The sequence below is a fragment of the Piliocolobus tephrosceles genome, chromosome 5 (assembly GCF_002776525.5).
Source record: "Piliocolobus tephrosceles isolate RC106 chromosome 5, ASM277652v3, whole genome shotgun sequence".
NCBI classification, from domain to species: Eukaryota; Metazoa; Chordata; class Mammalia; order Primates; family Cercopithecidae; genus Piliocolobus; species Piliocolobus tephrosceles.
Window position 1 is genome coordinate 110420453 of NC_045438.1, and position 17184 is coordinate 110437636.

Consider the following 17184-nt stretch of genomic DNA (forward strand, 5'->3'; position numbering starts at 1 on the left):
TATCCATTTTGATCTTTATTGGTTTGAAGTCTATTTTGTCAGAAACTAGGATTACAACCCCTGCTTTTTTCTGTTTTCCATTTGCTCCTCCATCTCTTTATTTTGAGCCTATGTGTGTCTTTGCACATGAGGTGGGTCTCGTGAAGACAACATACCTATGGGTCTAGGCTCTTTATAGAGCTTGCCATTCTGTGTCTTTTAATTGGGGCAATGAATCCATTTACCTTTAAGCTTACTATTGTTATATGTAAATTTGATCCTTTAATCATGATGTTAGCTGATTATTTTGCAGACTGTGCACATGGTTCCTTCATAGTGTCACTGGTCTGTACTTCAGTGTGTTTTTGCAGTGGCTGTTAATGGTTTTTCCTTTCCATATTTAGTGTATTTTTCAGGAGCTCTTGCAACGTAGCTCTTGCAATCCTCTTGCAATGCAGGCTCTGGCAAATTCCTTCCACATTTGCTTGTCTGAAAAGGATCTTATTTCTCCATCACTTATGAAGCTTAGTTTGGTCAGATATGAAATTCTGGGTTGGAAATTCTTTTCTTTAACAATATTGAATATTGGCCCCCAATCTCTTCTGGCTCATAGGGTTTCCACTGAGAGGTTCTCCATTAGTCTGATAGGCTTTGCTTTGCAGCTGACCTGGTCTTTCTCTCTGGCTTGCCTCTAAATTATTTTTCTTTCACTTCAGCCTTGGAAAATCTGATGATTATGTGTCTTGGGGTTGATCTTCTCATGGAGTATCTTACTGGGGTTCTCTACATTTCATGAATTTGAATGCTGGCCTGTGTAGCTAGATTGGGGAAGTTCTTCTGGATGATATTCAACTTTTCCAACTTGGTTCCATTCTCCCTCTCTTTCAGGTACCCCAATCAGTCATAGGTTTACTCTCTTAAATAATCCCATATTTCTCAGAGGTTGTATTCATTCTTTTTCCTTCTTTTTTCCCTATTCTTGTATGCCTATCTTCTTTCAAAAGATAGTCTTCAAGCGCTGAGATTCTTTCATCCATTCAGTCTGTTCTGCTATTGATACTTGTGATTGCATTGTGAAGTTCTGGTATTGAGTTTTTCAGCTCCATCAGGTCAGTTATGTTCATCTCTAAACTGGTTATTCTACCTGTCAGCTTCTGTATTTTTTTTTGTTTGTTTGTTTGTTTTTGAGACAGAGTCTTGCTTTGTTGCCTGGCTGGAGTGCAATGCAGCTTCTGTATTGTTGTATTATAATTCTTAGCTTCTTTGCAATTGATGTACAGCTTGCTCCTTTAGCTTAGCAAAGTTTGTTATTACCCACCTTCTGAAGTCTACTTCTGTTACATCAGCCATCTCAGGCTCAGCCCAGTTCTTTGACCTTCCTGGGGAGGTGTTTTGGTCATTTGGAGAAGAGGCTCTCTGGCTTTTTGAGTTTTCAGCATTTTTGCATTGATTCTTTTTCATCTTTGTGGGCTTATCTACCTTTGATCTTTGAGGTTGCTAACCTTTGAATGGGGTTTTTGTGAGTTCTTTTTGTTGATGTTATTGTTGTTTGCTGTTTGTTTGGTTTTTTTTGTTTGTTTTTATTTACAGTCATGCCACTCATCTGTAGTCCTGCTGCAGTTTGCTGGGGGTCTGCTCCAGACCCCAGTTTCCTCAGTTTTCCCTATACCTGAAGGTATCACCAGTGAAAGCTGCAAAACATCAAAGATGGCAGCCTGCTTCTTTCTCTGGAAGCACTGTCCCAGGAGGATACTGACCTGTTGAAAGCCCTAATGCACCTGTAGGCGGTGGCTGGAGAACCCTGTTGTGGGCTCTTACCCAGTGAGGAGGAATGGGATCAGGAATCTGCTTAAAGAAGCATCTGACTGCTTTTTGATAGAGCAGGTGTGCTGTGTTGGGGGGGACTCTTCCTCGTCCAAACAGTTTGTATTCTGCAAAGCTGGCAGGCTGGAACAGCTGAATCTACTGAACCACAGAGATGTCAGCTGTCCTTCCCAGGGAGCTCCATCCCAAAGAGAGATCAGATATCTGTCTGCAGAACCCTTGCTGGAGTGGCTGAAGCCTTCCAGGGAGGTCCCGCCCAGTGAGGGGGAATGGATCAGGGTCCTGTTTAAATAGTCTGGCCACAATCCGGCAAGGTAGCCGTGCTGCATTGTGGGTAGCCCTTCCTCATCTGGACTGTTTGTATTCTCCAAACCCACAGGCAGGAGCAGCTGAGTCTACCAAACCGCAAAGAGAGTGGCCACCGGTCCACCCATCCAGTCTCAGGCCAACTCCAGCCTGTTGCCACTGGCTGGCTGGAATTCCAAGCCAGTGGGTCTTAACTTGTGAGGTGCTGTGAAAGTGGTGTCTGCAGAATGCTGCTGCTTAACTTCCTGGATCCAGCCCCCTTCCTAGGGATATGTACAGATGGATCTCCCTTCTTGCCAGGGATCCTGGGACCAGAGTGTATAAAACTCCTGGGTCCCTGTGTGTGCCTCAATGGCTGCTCTGCCAAGACTCCACATAGCTCTGTGTATTGGACCCAAGGCTCTGGTTGTATGAGCTCACGAGGGAATCTCCGGATTCACTGGTTTCAAAGATCTATGGGAGAAGCTGATTTCCCGGGTGGGGTTGCACAATCACTCAGCATTTCCCTTTGGTGGGGGTGAGGGTTTCTTTGGCACTGTGCTGCCATTGTCCCTCACTGCTTGTCTTCATTTTCCATGGGTTGAGTTGTTAGCCTAGTCAGTCCCAGTGAGAACATGGATATTTCAGTTGAAGGTGCGGAATTCACTCACTGCTTTCATTCCTCTCTGTGAGTGCCATGGACTGCAGCTGCTTTTAATCAGCCATATTCTCTCGTCTCCCTAGATTATTTCTTTTGGTCCAAATACACCAGCAGAAAGTAAGATTAGTGGTTCAGTTAAATAAACACTTATTAAATTATTGTATCTGCCAGATAATATATTAACCATACAGTGACAATACTTATTTTTAATTTTTTAAATATATTTTAATGTTTCCTTCTAAAAATACACACACATGTATACACATACATACTTAAACAAATATAAGTCAAATAACAAGATGGTAATCAAGTATGGGAATTAGGAGTGAGAGGAAGTTCATTTTCTATAAGGATCAGTTTCGAATTGTCTTTCTTTTCAAGTTGTGGCTTTTTTGATAGACTGAAATGTAAGATTTGAACTGATGGAGGGAAATGTTTTCTAAAGAAGTAAAATAAAGAGAAATATATAATTATAATCATCCACCAGGGTTTGCAGACAATATTAAGATTATTTTAGCATCATCACAGTCTAAATCAGAAGAAATGCTGTTTTTGAATTGTGAAAGTAAAACAGTAGAATATGTGTGACTTAGCAGAACTAAGATAAAAGATAAAAATCTTTAGAGAAAATGGTCTTTAATTGACTAGTTAGCATAGGTGAACACAGAATTTGTGAGATTATAAAATAGAATCTGGCAGATGCCTAAATGGAATGATTATATCATCCTCAGTAGAGATTCTAGAGGAGGTTCACAACGTAACAACCCTACAAAGGTTCACCTGAAGTTCAGCAGCTATAACAACTTTAATTAATCCCCAGTTATCTTGCAAGATATTGTTAGTTCAGAAAAATTTAAAATTGATCAGAAAAGGTGCTTCACCAAAGAATCCTCAAGAGGCAGCTTAACTGAATGACATTAATGACTGGTAAAGATGACAATGATATAAGGGGTCTCTGACCATCATCTTTTTCTCTCACCCTGTGTCTATGAGGAGAAAAAGTTAAGAAACAAATTGATGAGTTTATTATGCAAGCTTCAAATTGTAGGGCTAGTATTACAGTTTCCAGGGAAACTCACATACTTCAAGTTTTGGCTTAAGACAAGTTATGTCCTGGGATTAACACCTTTAATTGAACCAAACATTTAAATTCTGTTCATGTTCTGATATATATATTTTTTTACATACTCCTCAAAGACATTAACATTTTCAAAGATCACGCTTCTGAAATCATGGAAACTCACAAGATTTTGTCAGCATTTCCCAATGTCCAAATTAAAAAAAAAAAAAAAAAAAAAAAAAAAAAAAACTCTACCAAACCAAACCAAATTATACATGTAGAAAAAAAGTGGTTTTCATTTACTTAGATATCAGTGAATCAGTGATAATATTGCAAATAAAAGCAAAAGACCAATTCAGATCTTTGATTCTAATAGTAATTTAATTTGGATGTGAAATGTTAAAAATTTATAATCTTCCAATGTAAACTTTTAACTGTAGATTGGTATAATGGGCAAAATATTAAAATGGAAGTCTTTGCTTTTCTTAAATAATGAATCAGGTAAGGAACTCACACAACCTAGGAAAAGAAGCCTCCCTTCTGTGGAGAATGTACTAGGAGAACAAAGATGTATAGATGTAGATATAGATACAGATACAGATAGAATCTCCCTCTGAAATATAAGGCATTAGTTACAAAGTGTTCTAGAATGAAGACCCTTTTTGAATATCTGTAGTTGTCAGGGATAAAACAGTAGGGGGAAAAATTAGACTCCTAAATTAGGATAATCTGTGGAGACTTTAATCAGGGAACTATTTTCAGTACCACAAGGAACAATTTAGTCCCCTGAAGATAGTATCCGTAAGGTGAGGTGCTCTACTACCAAAAATAGAAATGAAAGGGAAGCAGAGAAAGCTGTGGGAGAGGCCACCTGACAGGAACTGAGACCCTCTGCTTCAGAATGGCAACCACGGCCATCCTACAGGAGGAAGTACAGGGAGTTTGCACCCTGATCTCACTCTCCTTCCTCCTGTCAGTCTCCTACCATTTTTCCCACTGGATGGACACATTAGGATGCAGAGAAAAACTGATCCAATAGACGGTGTTGCCATTAGTCATCCTCTAGAGAGAGAACAGAATAGGGGCGAGAATGAAAGTGGGAAGGCAAATTGCAAAGATCCAGCACAACATCTAAAATTTTTATCACACTTCAATAAGTAGTAATTGTGCATATTAGTGTCAGTTGCTTGAACATATAAATAATAATGTGAAATTGTTACAGAAATAGTAATGCTTTTAAATGCAATTTATATTTTGTTTATGAGAAAGCAAAAGAAATCAGAATATACAGTGAATATACATATCTATATTTGGTGGAAAGATAGGTTCTCCCTCACACAAACTTCTTAGCTCCTCAAGGGTCATAGCCTATAGGATGGGATCCACTGCCTTTTTTGCTCAAAGGCTACTTGGAGCTATTGGTTTATAATAGCTAACAATCATTTTGTGCTAGCTGCTACGCAAAATGTTTGGAGGTGTTTTATCTCATTTAATCCCTGCAACAGCATATGAAGCAAGTATTTTTTTTTTTTTTGTTCATTTTATATAGAGAAGTTTTAAATTTTAGAAATGTTAAGTGATTTTTCCAAGTATAATATGTTTAAATAGTAAATGTTGCATTTGAACCCACATCTGCCAACTCCACAGTGTTAGACATAAAGACCAACAGGTACTACTACCTGAAAATGTAAATTAATTCAGGCATCTGTTATGTACTGCAAAAGGCCAGAGAGAATACTCATTTAATACAAGAAAATAGGGAGCTATCTGCATGCTTTGCAAACAGGTCTGACCAAAAGATACTTCTGAGCAAGAAAAAAAGAATAAATTATTTGTTTTTAGGCTATATGTTTAATGTAAGCCCTTATATTTGATACTGAGTCTACAGAAATCCCTCTAATGAAAACTAAAGTGGGAGGCACTGCAGTTACCCAGTAACTTAATAAAAGTTATAATATTAAGTATATAACAGCTTGTCTTATTCATTTAAGTGGCACTGTTCACTATAAAGTCACTCACCCTTATTTTGTAATTTAATTCTCTTATGTCTCAATGCTATAGTCTATAATGAGATTAAATTTGCAGAAGTTTATTGGATTTAAGTATTTTCCCACAGTTATTCTACAATTTACTTGTATTTTCCTGCCATCTACAGACCTCTGCATGCATAAACAGTAGGTTTGATATTGTTTGAATTTACCATACCAGGATGAGAATTCAGCTCTCAATAAACACTGGATTTTTTTTTCTCTTTTTTAGTTCTTATTTGACATATTTATTTTAGGCACTTTGGAGAACCAATGTTAGTTTTAGGAAAGAAATAATATCTTTCCTCAAATTATCATTATGTATACATTGTATTTATTGATTTTTTAATGAATTTAAGGTTAATTTTGATAATAACTAAACTACTTGCCTAAGTAGTTTAAATACAGTCAATCTGTATTTAAAAATCTACCATTAAAATACTTTTTATGAAACTCTAATAAGAAGAGTTAGAAAAACCATTTTCTCTACTCACATGAATGACAAGTCTCTCAAGAAAACCTAATGAAGTGTTTTAGAAAGTAACTAAAACCTGCTTAATCTTTTATTGAGATCAAGGCATGTCAACATGTCAGTCATTTCTCCTCACCAGGTTAATTTAGATTTGGAAACACTCCTCAGGAGGAAACAAGAAGGTATTGGGTAAGCCATACACAATCAGTGCTTCAAAAATAGGAAGAATTAGATCATCTTAAATTCTGAAAGAACCTGATGTGTTGCAAAAAGCCCAGCATTAAGGACAGATAAAGAACCTAAAGTGAAATTCTGGTTTCACTGGTAGGTGAAGAGAAGCCTAGCTTCACACACACAAAAGAAAGTTTAACATATGAATAGCACATATAAGGAATCAGGAATGTTTATGAATGTATACAACTGTCAAAGTATGCAATAAGGAGTGGTGAAGACTGTGGCAGACTGGAACGTATGTGCCCTATCTAAAGCGACTATCATTTTTTCAACATTAGGATATTGTGACCAAGTAGTCAAGGTTAAAAAAAAAAAAAAAAGGGAGGTCAGTAATGCTTGTTATTTTTTCCTCCCCAAGAAGAGCTGGAAGTCTAGGTTTTCCAGTTAGTATTCCTGCATTTAGAAACCACCCCAAAACCTCATAGTCTAGAACAACCACTTTTACTATGCTCAGGAATTTTTTTGTGCATCTGGAGTCTTAACAAGGTACAACAAGGGTGGCTTGTTTTTGCTCCACTATGTCTGGGGCCTCAGCTGGGAAGGCTTAGAAGCCAGGGTGACTCAATGGCTGGGATGTGAAATCACCTAGGGATTCTTCTCGTATTTTTTTTTTTTTTTTTTTTTTTTTTTTGAGACGGAGTCTTGCTCTGTCGCCCGGGCTGGAGTGCAGTGGCTGGATCTCAGCTCACTGCAAGCTCCGCCTCCCGAGTTCACGCCATTCTCCTGCCTCAGCCGCCCGAGTAGCTGGGACTACAGGCGCCCGCCACCTCGCCCGGCTAGTTTTTTGTATTTTTTTAGTAGAGACGGGGTTTCACCCTGTTAGCCAGGATGGTCTCGATCTCCTGACCTCGTGATCCGCCCGCCTCGGCCTCCCAAAGTGCTGGGATTACAGGCTTGAGCCACCGAGCCCGGCTCTTCTCGTATTATACATAGCAGTTGATGCTGGCTGTCAGCTTGTCCCTTAATTAGCACTGTTATGCGGATCACCCATACAGTCCTCTCCATGTCACTTAGGCTTCCTCATAGCATGCCAGCTCAGGCTACCAGATATGAGTATCCCAAAAATCAAAAGAGAAGTTGCGTCACTTTTTATGACTTAGCCTCATTCTGTTGGTTGCAAACACCTCACAAGTCCAGCCAGATTCAAGAGAAGGGATAATAGCCTTTACCTGTCAGTGGGTGACAGCATGATTCAAGAATGGAAGAAAACATGTTGTAGCCATTTTTTTAAATAAAACCTGCTATATCAGTTTTTCTGTGCAATACTCTGATTTTTAGATGCTGGCCACTAATTTAAAGAAATTATACACTTTAAGGATTCAAACATATCTATAGATAGCTATGATTTTCTAAATTCTGTTCAACACAAAATAATCAAGATAGAGAAAAAGTATCAGTATTCAGGAAATTCTTCCAAAGGCACAGTGGGAAGGATGTACTAAAATACAGAGGACTATTTATAAACAATAAGAGAAGAAGACAGACATTCAAATAAACTCATAGCATGTGATAAGTACTGTGCTGGGAGGATGTGTTAGAGGATATGAGAGAGCATGGGCATTCACATAGGTAGAGGGTTAAGAGAAAGTATCGCAAGACTTCCCAGAAGAGCTGATGCCAGGCTAAGATTGTAATGTTAAGTAAAACTTAGACAAGGACCTCATCACGTGCAAAGACAAAGAAATGAGAATATGATTCATTACTAAAGAACTACATTTTCTTCAGGCAGATCAGATATTTGAAAGCGTTGGGGCATATCGTTGAGGCGATAGGAAGGAAATAAAGCCTAAATACACCACTAAGAAATAAGAAAAAATGGATATTTGGATAGAATTTGAGGTTATCATCAAATCTAGAATATAGCAAGACCAAATTCATCTTTGGAAAAAATTATGATCATCCTTTTTCTGCACCAGGCCAATGTAGTTATCTGAGCTCAGTAAATTCTCCATTGGCTGCCATTTCATCCCTTTCCTGAGCAACCTTTCTATGCTTTCATTGTTTTCTTTAGTTTCTTAGTCAATTTGCATGTTTAAAAAAAAAAAAAAAAAAGACGCCTCCAGGTCTTGCTATTTTGCACTTACACCCTGGTAATTAGAGAGGAGAGATGTTTTTATACTTTTATATAAATTTATAGGGTACAGTTGTAATTTGTTCTATGCATAGATTGCAAAGTAGTGAAGTAAGGGCTTTTAGGGTAACCATCACCCACATATCATACATTGGACCTATTAAGTAATTTCTCATCACCCACTTCCCACCTGGTTCTCCCACTTTTCCGAGTCTCCATTGTCTGCCATTCCACGCTCTACATCCATGTGTACATATTGTTTGTCTCCACTTATAAGGGAGAGATACAGTATTTGTCTTTCTGTGTTTAAGTTATTTCACTTAAGATAGTAGCCTCCAGTTCCATCTATGTTGTTGCAAAATACATGATTTCATTCTTTTTATGGATAAGTAGTATTCCATTGTGTACATATACTGTGTTTTCTTTATGCAATCATCCATTGAAGGACACATAGGTTGATTATATCTTTGCTATTGTGAATAGTGCTGTGATAAACGTGAGTGCAGGTAATTTTTTATACGTATATATAAAATGATTTATTGTCATTTGGGTAGTTACTTAGTAGTGGGACAACTGTATCAAATCATAGTTCTATTTTTAGTTCTTTGAGAAATCTACATACTGGTTTCCATAGAAGTTGTACTAATTTACATTTCCACCAGCAGTTTATAAACATTTCCTTTTCTCCACATCCTTGCCAACATCTGCTATTTTTGACTTTTTAATATCAACCATTCGGACTGATGTGAGATGGTATCTTATTGTGGTTTTATTTGCATATCTCTAATGATTGGTGATGTTGATGTTGGCCATTTTTATGTCTTCTTTTGGAAAAATGTCTATTTATGTGTTTGCTTACTTTTTGATGGGATTATTTGAGGGATTTTTTGTTGTTATATTGAGTTGTTTGGGTTCCTTGTAGATTCTGGATATTAGTCCTTTGTTAAATGAATAGTTTTAAAATATTTTTTCTCATTCTGCAGGTTGTCTGTTCACCCAAGTAATTATTTATTTTGCTGTGCAAAAGCTTTCTAATGTAATGTAGTCCCTTTCGTCTATTTTTTGTTGTTGTTGTTACCTGTGCTTTTGTGATCTTAGTCATGAATTATTTGCATAGACCAAAGCATAGAAGAATTTTTCCTAAGTTTCCTTCTAGTGTTTTTATAGTTTCAGGTCTTACATTTGAGACTTTAATACATCTTGAGTTGACTTTTGTACATGGTAAAAGATACGGATCTAGTTTCATTCTTCTGTGTATGGCCATCCATATTTTCTAGCATCGTTTATTGAAGAAGGTGTGTTCTTTCCCCAGTGTATATTGTTGTCAGTTTTGTCAGTGATCAGATGGCTGTAAATATGTGGTTTTATTTCTGGGTTCTATATTCTGTTACATTGATCTATATGTATATTGTGTACAAGTACCATGCTGTTTGGTTACTATAGACTTGAGATTCATATGGAATCAAAAAAAGAGCCTGAAAAGCCAAAGCAATTCTAAGAAAACAAAAACAAAAACAAAAAAAAAACTAAAGGTATCAGATTACCTGACTTCAAATTGTACTACAAGGATATAGATAAGGAAGATATTATCTTCTAACACTGCAGTCCACATGGAAAAAGAAAGATCTTTGTGGTCTTAAATCATAGAATTGGAAAACTAATAACAACACACTTTATATCTCTGGAGGACCTCAGAAAAGAAAATCAAATTTACCTGGGAAAAATGTGGGATAGAGTCAGAAGAAGATACAGATATTATTTATTTTTTATAATTAGAATTTCAAATTTCTTCGATCTTTTGATGTGTTATTAAATTCATGTTTATTAAGGGTTTGCTATTTTGCTAGGTGCTAGTAATGGAATGGTTAACAAATATGGTACATTAAAGTATGAGTTCACAATCCTCCAGTTGCAATGCTGTACATCAGATGTTTCATACTCAGAATTTTTTGTATTTTAGAAAGATGATGCGATGCATATTTTATATATTGCATATCACTACTTGTGACATCTGGGCCAAAAATATATATTAATATTATTGTATTAAGTATATGAATAACTATACTAAGCAAGATATAAATTATTATAAATAGCTTTTTATCATGTTAGGTCAGAATTTTGTTGCTTAATTCCTTCAGACACCCTATTTAAGAAGAAACTTTTGGTTTTATAGCTTTTGGATTTGAAATTTGAGGATAAATAATTGTGGACTTGTGTTACATAATATTCAGTACTATTAAATTATAGGAGACATATGAAAGAAGCAAAAGAGAAGTGTAAAAGGATAAGCAGGGGGCACAACCATTTCCAAAGGTAGAACTTTACTACTAATAATAATAATAGCTAAAATACTAAGCATTTGCAATGTGCCAGATGCCTATATTAGGTACTTTGTAAACATTATCTAATGAAGTAGATAATTTTATCCTCATGTTACAGATAAGGAAACTAGGATTCCAAATGTTTGCTATGTCCAGGACTTTATAGCTTAATAAGTAAAAGATCCAAACTTTAAACTGGTTTCTGTCCAATTCCAAAGATGGACTCTCTGTCCTAATATCATATTGCTTCCCAAATACTTCATTGTATTTTTTAAACACCTCAGCTTATTGGAAAACTCTAAAACTGAAACAACATCTACCTCCTTGTAATCTCAATTTATATACATTGGTCTCTAATGTGTCATGTAAACCTATACATAAAAAAATCTAGGTTGTTTTTGCATCCACATGTCAGCCTTGCTTATAGAAGAAGATATCCCTCTGTCAATATCCAACGCAGAATGTGGTAGAGTATTCTTGGTTATGGTTCTTCACCCCTCCCTACTTTCATGACCTTTGCAGTGTGATTTTTCAGTATCTCTCAATAAAGTGGCAGAGTATGTTTTTCTGACTTTTGCTATAATGTATATTGCCTCGACTGATACAGTAAAGTCACAACTAAACCCAGGTCTTAGGAGATTTATGTATTTCCCACTTGTCTTCTTGCCATTGCCATGAAAAGAGCTCCCCCATGTGCCTGATTTTCTCTTAGTCTTGGCTTCAGAATGAACACATGAGGAGCTCAGACCTCAGGGAGTGCCAAGCCCAGCTCTGTGCATAACTAGAACAGAGTACAGGAAGCCCAGCTTAGATCAGCCAACTTCCAGCCAAACCAAAAGCTCATGAACTAAGTAATTTCTTATTGTTGTATGATGTTGATATTTTGTAGTTGTTTGTTATGCAGTATTACTATACCAGTAACAAACTAGTGTCAAGAATAATTGCCTCAGACATGATTTCCTTCAACTATTCTTGGTATATCATAATTCCCATTTCACCAAATATCTTAGATGTTTTCTCCTGAAACAATTCGAGTGGTCCTAGTGTCCATCTTAAAGTTGAGCTCAGTGATCTTGAGATATATCAGATGAGAGTTGATGGGTTCAAAGAAAGGGCACTATTACATCCTGTGTTTCTTTCTTCAAAAGTCCTTCAACATATATGAATTTGTGGTTTTCTTAAGTGGCTATGTCACATTATTGTATTTTATTAAACTTGTTATCAACTGAAAACTTAGGTTCTTTCTAAATTAACTGTTGTCAAACCAGTTCTAACATTATCTTGAGTTTTCACAATTGATTTTTTTAAACTAAGCCTAGAAATGCACATTTATGTCTGTGACATTTCACCTTGTTGTTTAAGCTTCTTATTACTGGTTTTGAGCTCACTTTTGAATATTAATTCTTAAAACAGGTTATTAGTTATACTTCCTAGCACATCTTATATTTATTATTTTTATTCAAGTACTATGCAAGAAAAAATTTAGGAAAAAAGAATACCAAGAATTAAGTTTAGTAGCAACCCTTAAATTGACATTGACCACTAATTAAAGTTCCATAAGAACAGTTGTAAACATAGCCACAAATCTATGTGTCTGTACTGTCAGTCAGCTTACAAATTATTCACATAGAAATTAAATAGTGTTTTTAAATTATTCATTTGTTCAACAAATATTTATTGAATATCACTATTCTGGACTCATGTATACAGAAACAAATAAGGTATTGCTCAGGCTTTGATTAATTCACAGTTACTATAGGTTTTTGAAAAGTATGATTTCAGGCCGGGCGCGGTGGCTCAAGCCTGTAATCCCAGCACTTTGGGAGGCCGAGACGGGCGGATCACAAGGTCAGCAGATCGAGACCATCCTGGCTAACACGGTGAAACCCCGTCTCTACTAAAAAAAATACAAAAAACTAGCCGGGCGAGGTGGCGGGCACCTGTAGTCCCAGCTACTTGGGAGGCTGAGGCAGGAGAATGGCTTAAACCCGGGAGGCGGAGCTTGCAGTGAGCTGAGATCCGGCCACTGCACTCCAGCCTGGGCGACAGAGCAAGACTCCGTCTCAAAAAAAAAAAAAAAAGAAAAAAGAAAAGTATGATTTCAGACTTCTGCATCAGGAACACTGTAAATGCAACTCCAGATTTCTGAGCCCCTGCTGAGTCCAGTTGCATTAAAATCTGAACAATGGGGCTCAGAAGTTTGCGTTTTTTGCCCAGCATCCTTATAATGCTTATGCATACTAGATGTTAAAAACCATTGTGATAAAGAATTAGATCAAGATTGGAAAAAAAAAAAAAAAAAAAGAAGCAGTTCAGGTACAATGAGAGCTGATCTACCTGAAGGTGTGAGCAGAGACTTACACAAGACAAGTGAGAAAGGGTGAATCTTGCCTGGGAGGGTGGGTAAATACATAATACAAAGCTGACCATTCAGCTGGATATCAGGAGGATGATGAATACCTTCCTGGATGAACAAGTAGAAGGAGTTCCATGTAGAAAAAGATTACCATAGTCAGGGACATAGAGTCATAAAAAACTCAGGTCTTTAAGAGACACTCCACTATGTCTTGATACAGAGTATATTAAGAGGGTAGTGACAGGGAAGAGGCTGGATAGAATTGAAACATAGAAAATGGACTTGTGCTCGGTGCTAAGGAATAATCACTTGCAATCTGACAGAAAAGGAAGACATGAAAATACATGATTAAAATTGAGTTCAAAGTATGCCGCAGTGATGGTAAACAAAGACAAACAATTCTGATTTCCTTTCTCTTTGCGGTAATTTGGCATTATTACTAATGTTTTGTAGTAAGCAGGTTTTATAATGCTTCTAATCACGAAACAGTAAAAACTGCCCCTGACTTTAGGTACGTGCCAAGAGTTTCTGGGTGAATGTGACATTTTTTTTTCTTATAGAAAGAAAAACTGCCAAAATGAAATCATTGTTGTCAGCTCACATATTCTTTCCCCAGACTCTGGTCATTTAAATTTCTAAAGTCTGATGCATGAAAATAACCTTTTACTTAATAAGTAACAACTGATTTTGGAACATCATGCAAACATAGGTGAAATTCCATTTGGGACTTAAATGAGGAAGAATATAAATCACTATTAACACATAGCTGTAGTGCAGCTTGCACCAATGAATTCAGTAGCAAAGTCAACTAAAGTATTGAAATAGCTAGAAATTATACTGATGTTTACAGCACTGAAATCCTACTGATGTTCATGAATTGTGACAGCCAAAGATATATGTGATATAGTTAAAATTATGTCCATTTCAACTAGGGTTAAATAGCTTCTATGTACTTGTACCAAAAGCATGTAACAGTTCATTTAATAACATCATGTACCACTGCGCCTAATTAGTCAGTGGAAAGCATTATTTATAGAAAATTATTCCTATGTTCAAATAATAATTCTACATAATAAAGATTAGTATTTTGTTATAAAATTGCTCACCCCTCATTTATATAATAAAGGGTCAAAGTAAGCAAAAAATAAAAGCTAAATTGAAAAGAAAATATTGAAGAGTGTTTATAAAGGGAGACAATTTGCAGAATTCTATGCGCATTGTTATATTCAAAAAGCAAAAGCATGTATACATATATTTCCTTCTCATTTGAGATATGAGGTTACCTCAAATGAGGCAAAATACCCATTTTTTATAAAAGGAATCATTGCAAAGCTGATCATAATTCTACACTAGATGCCTTATATAGATCATCTATCTTGATTCTTAATCTATGAATAGAGCAAATATGTCACTTTCCTCATGAATAATCAGCCTATATTTCATCCTGTGAACATTAAATACCATCAACTAAAACTTAAGAGAGCATATATGGTTATTTCATGTTTCAGAATATTTCAAGAAGATGAAATCTCTCCAGTGCCGCAACTTTTATGAATATTAAAAAGAGAAGCTTTGCATCTATAAGTTTATTGAGTGGACAAATACTTATTAATAGTTATTGAGCACCTGATGTGTACTAGACCCTTAAAACAGCCCTGTCACAGGTTATCTCATTAATACTACAAGTCGACATCACTATTGCCCATATTTAAAGATCAGGAAACTGGCAGTTGGTGAGATTAAATGATTTGTCCAAAATGACACTCAGCAATTCTCAATTTTAATTTCAATTTTTTTTGGATTCTGTATATCATTTTTAGAAAAAGTACTGATCGTATTCCAAGTGGATCACAGAATGGAGACTTCACTATTCTCCATCATGAGACTATGGTCTTTTCTTGTCTCACAGTGACTTGGCTGTGAGTGGGAGATTTACATATAACTGCAGGAAGTTATACTGTTTTCTATCTATCTCCCAATATGCCTATATGTCTATTTATGTTTAATGTATTTAGTGTACTCGTTAATTTTGGAAGACAAAAAGTTATGTTACATTTATACAGAAACATGGCTGCCCTGTAGCACAATGCTTTCCGTGTAATATTATTCATTGAATGCATTGAATAAGTAAATAATACAGTAATAAAATTACAAAAATATTTAAAAATTATTTATTCAATCTTAACAGAATTTCAAAGATACTTTAGAAATGTAGTAATAAAACCCATGATCTTTGCTTTGTTAGTCTGTGAGAGCCAGTGATATTTGAGCACAGAGAGACGTATTTGCATTTTGATTGAAACATATACATGCAAAAAAAGTATTTTATTTAATATTTTTTAGTACAAAAATGATCAATTTTTCAATTTTTGAGTAAAAATTGTTGAGATAGTTATACTTCTTTGAAATATATTTTAATTATTCCAATACTTAAAATGTGTAAAATAAAAGTTATTTAGGGAGTTTGAAGGGTTGATGTGGTTTATTTTCATACCAATGTGAATGTAAGGATATTGAATTCTCAGCAAAGCAAATGATCACACATGTGAGCACTAACTTCTAATATCAGAGAGATTAACTTGTATGTTTTAATTCTCTTGCAGTCCTCAGATTAAAGGCCAAATTCTAAATGGAAAAAATCTTGAATGAAAATTTAGCTGTCTAAAATATGTACACAGAATGTGGGCTAAATAAGCTATATATTTTTTATATTTAAATATCTTGTCCATTCCAATGATATTGGCACCTGTGATTTTATTATAAAAAGAGATTAATAATTTTTAACTCTATAAGAATTAATTCATAATAGCAGTTACAAATAGAATATATTATCTTTCCCATGGCTTTCCATTATGACTGGATGTATCACGCTTGTTTGTTATACCTATCTATTTTAATGACTCAGAGCATTTCATTTCTAAACCCATGAAATTAACAGCAGCCTGATAAAGAGTATATATCTTCACTTCTTCTTACTTATACTATTAGTATTAATACTAACTTATAGTATTGATAGTGTTAATCATGACTGCATTCAGAGACTACCACTCATTTATTTAATTTAGTTATCAAAATTCAAGCTTGCTTGAATGTGGTTGCTTTCAAATAAATTAATGTTTTCCCAAATCACTGTAATTTTGCATTTAACTAAAATAATTGGCTTTTAACATTTGAATGAAAAATGTATGTTTTTAACCTTAACAGTATTAGAGCCAATATTTTTAATGGTCATGCCACTTTGATGTTAATGTTACAACTGCTATTTTTATATTGGAAATTTCTTTATAGAACTTACAGAGTTTGTGGTCAATGAAGGCTTAGGAATGGACCTGATGGCAAAGATGAAGGAGATAGAGAGTCAAGTGAGTTCACAATACAACTTTGGGAAAGACTGCACTTAGGGTGGGCATGGAGTAGAATCCTTGATCCCCCACCTCATCTACTGCAGCTCTCTCTTGCTTCCTCTGCCCTGACACTATGGCTTTCTTGCCATTCCTTGAATATCCTAAATACACCCCTACCTCAATGCCTCTATGTTTTCTATTCTTTTTTCCTAGAATGCTTTTCCTCTGAAAACTTAATGTTCCCCCTTCCAGATTTAGTCTTTTCTCCTTAACACTTACAACTGTTTTTTGTTTTGTTGTTTTGTTTTGTTTTTTTTGTTTGTTTGTTTACTTGTATAGTATTTTACTTTTGAACTCCATGAGGGTAAATATCTTTGCCTATTTTGTTCACTGCTATATTTCCTAACACTTAGAATAGTGTCTGGCACATAATAGGTTATAAATAAATTTTGTCACATCAACTGAGATAAAGTAGGTTGAAAACATTCACAACATTATTCTGTTCATGCATACCTTGCAACATTTGTATATTTTATTCCAGCATATCTAA

General features: G+C 35.6%; 1 protein-coding gene across 3 annotated transcripts in view; it reads left to right on the forward strand.

The window, feature by feature from the left end:
- Positions 1-17184, forward strand: part of KHDRBS2 (KH RNA binding domain containing, signal transduction associated 2) — a 591427-nt gene that overhangs the window by 546541 nt on the left and 27702 nt on the right. Inside the window, exon 8 of one of the 3 annotated variants that reach the window (XR_002733824.1) lies at positions 16579-16652. The exons of the other annotated variants lie outside the window; for them this stretch is intronic. The gene's annotated coding sequence lies outside the window, so the exon portion shown is untranslated. The remainder of the gene's footprint in view (positions 1-16578; positions 16653-17184) is intronic. 3 annotated transcript variants of the gene reach the window in all.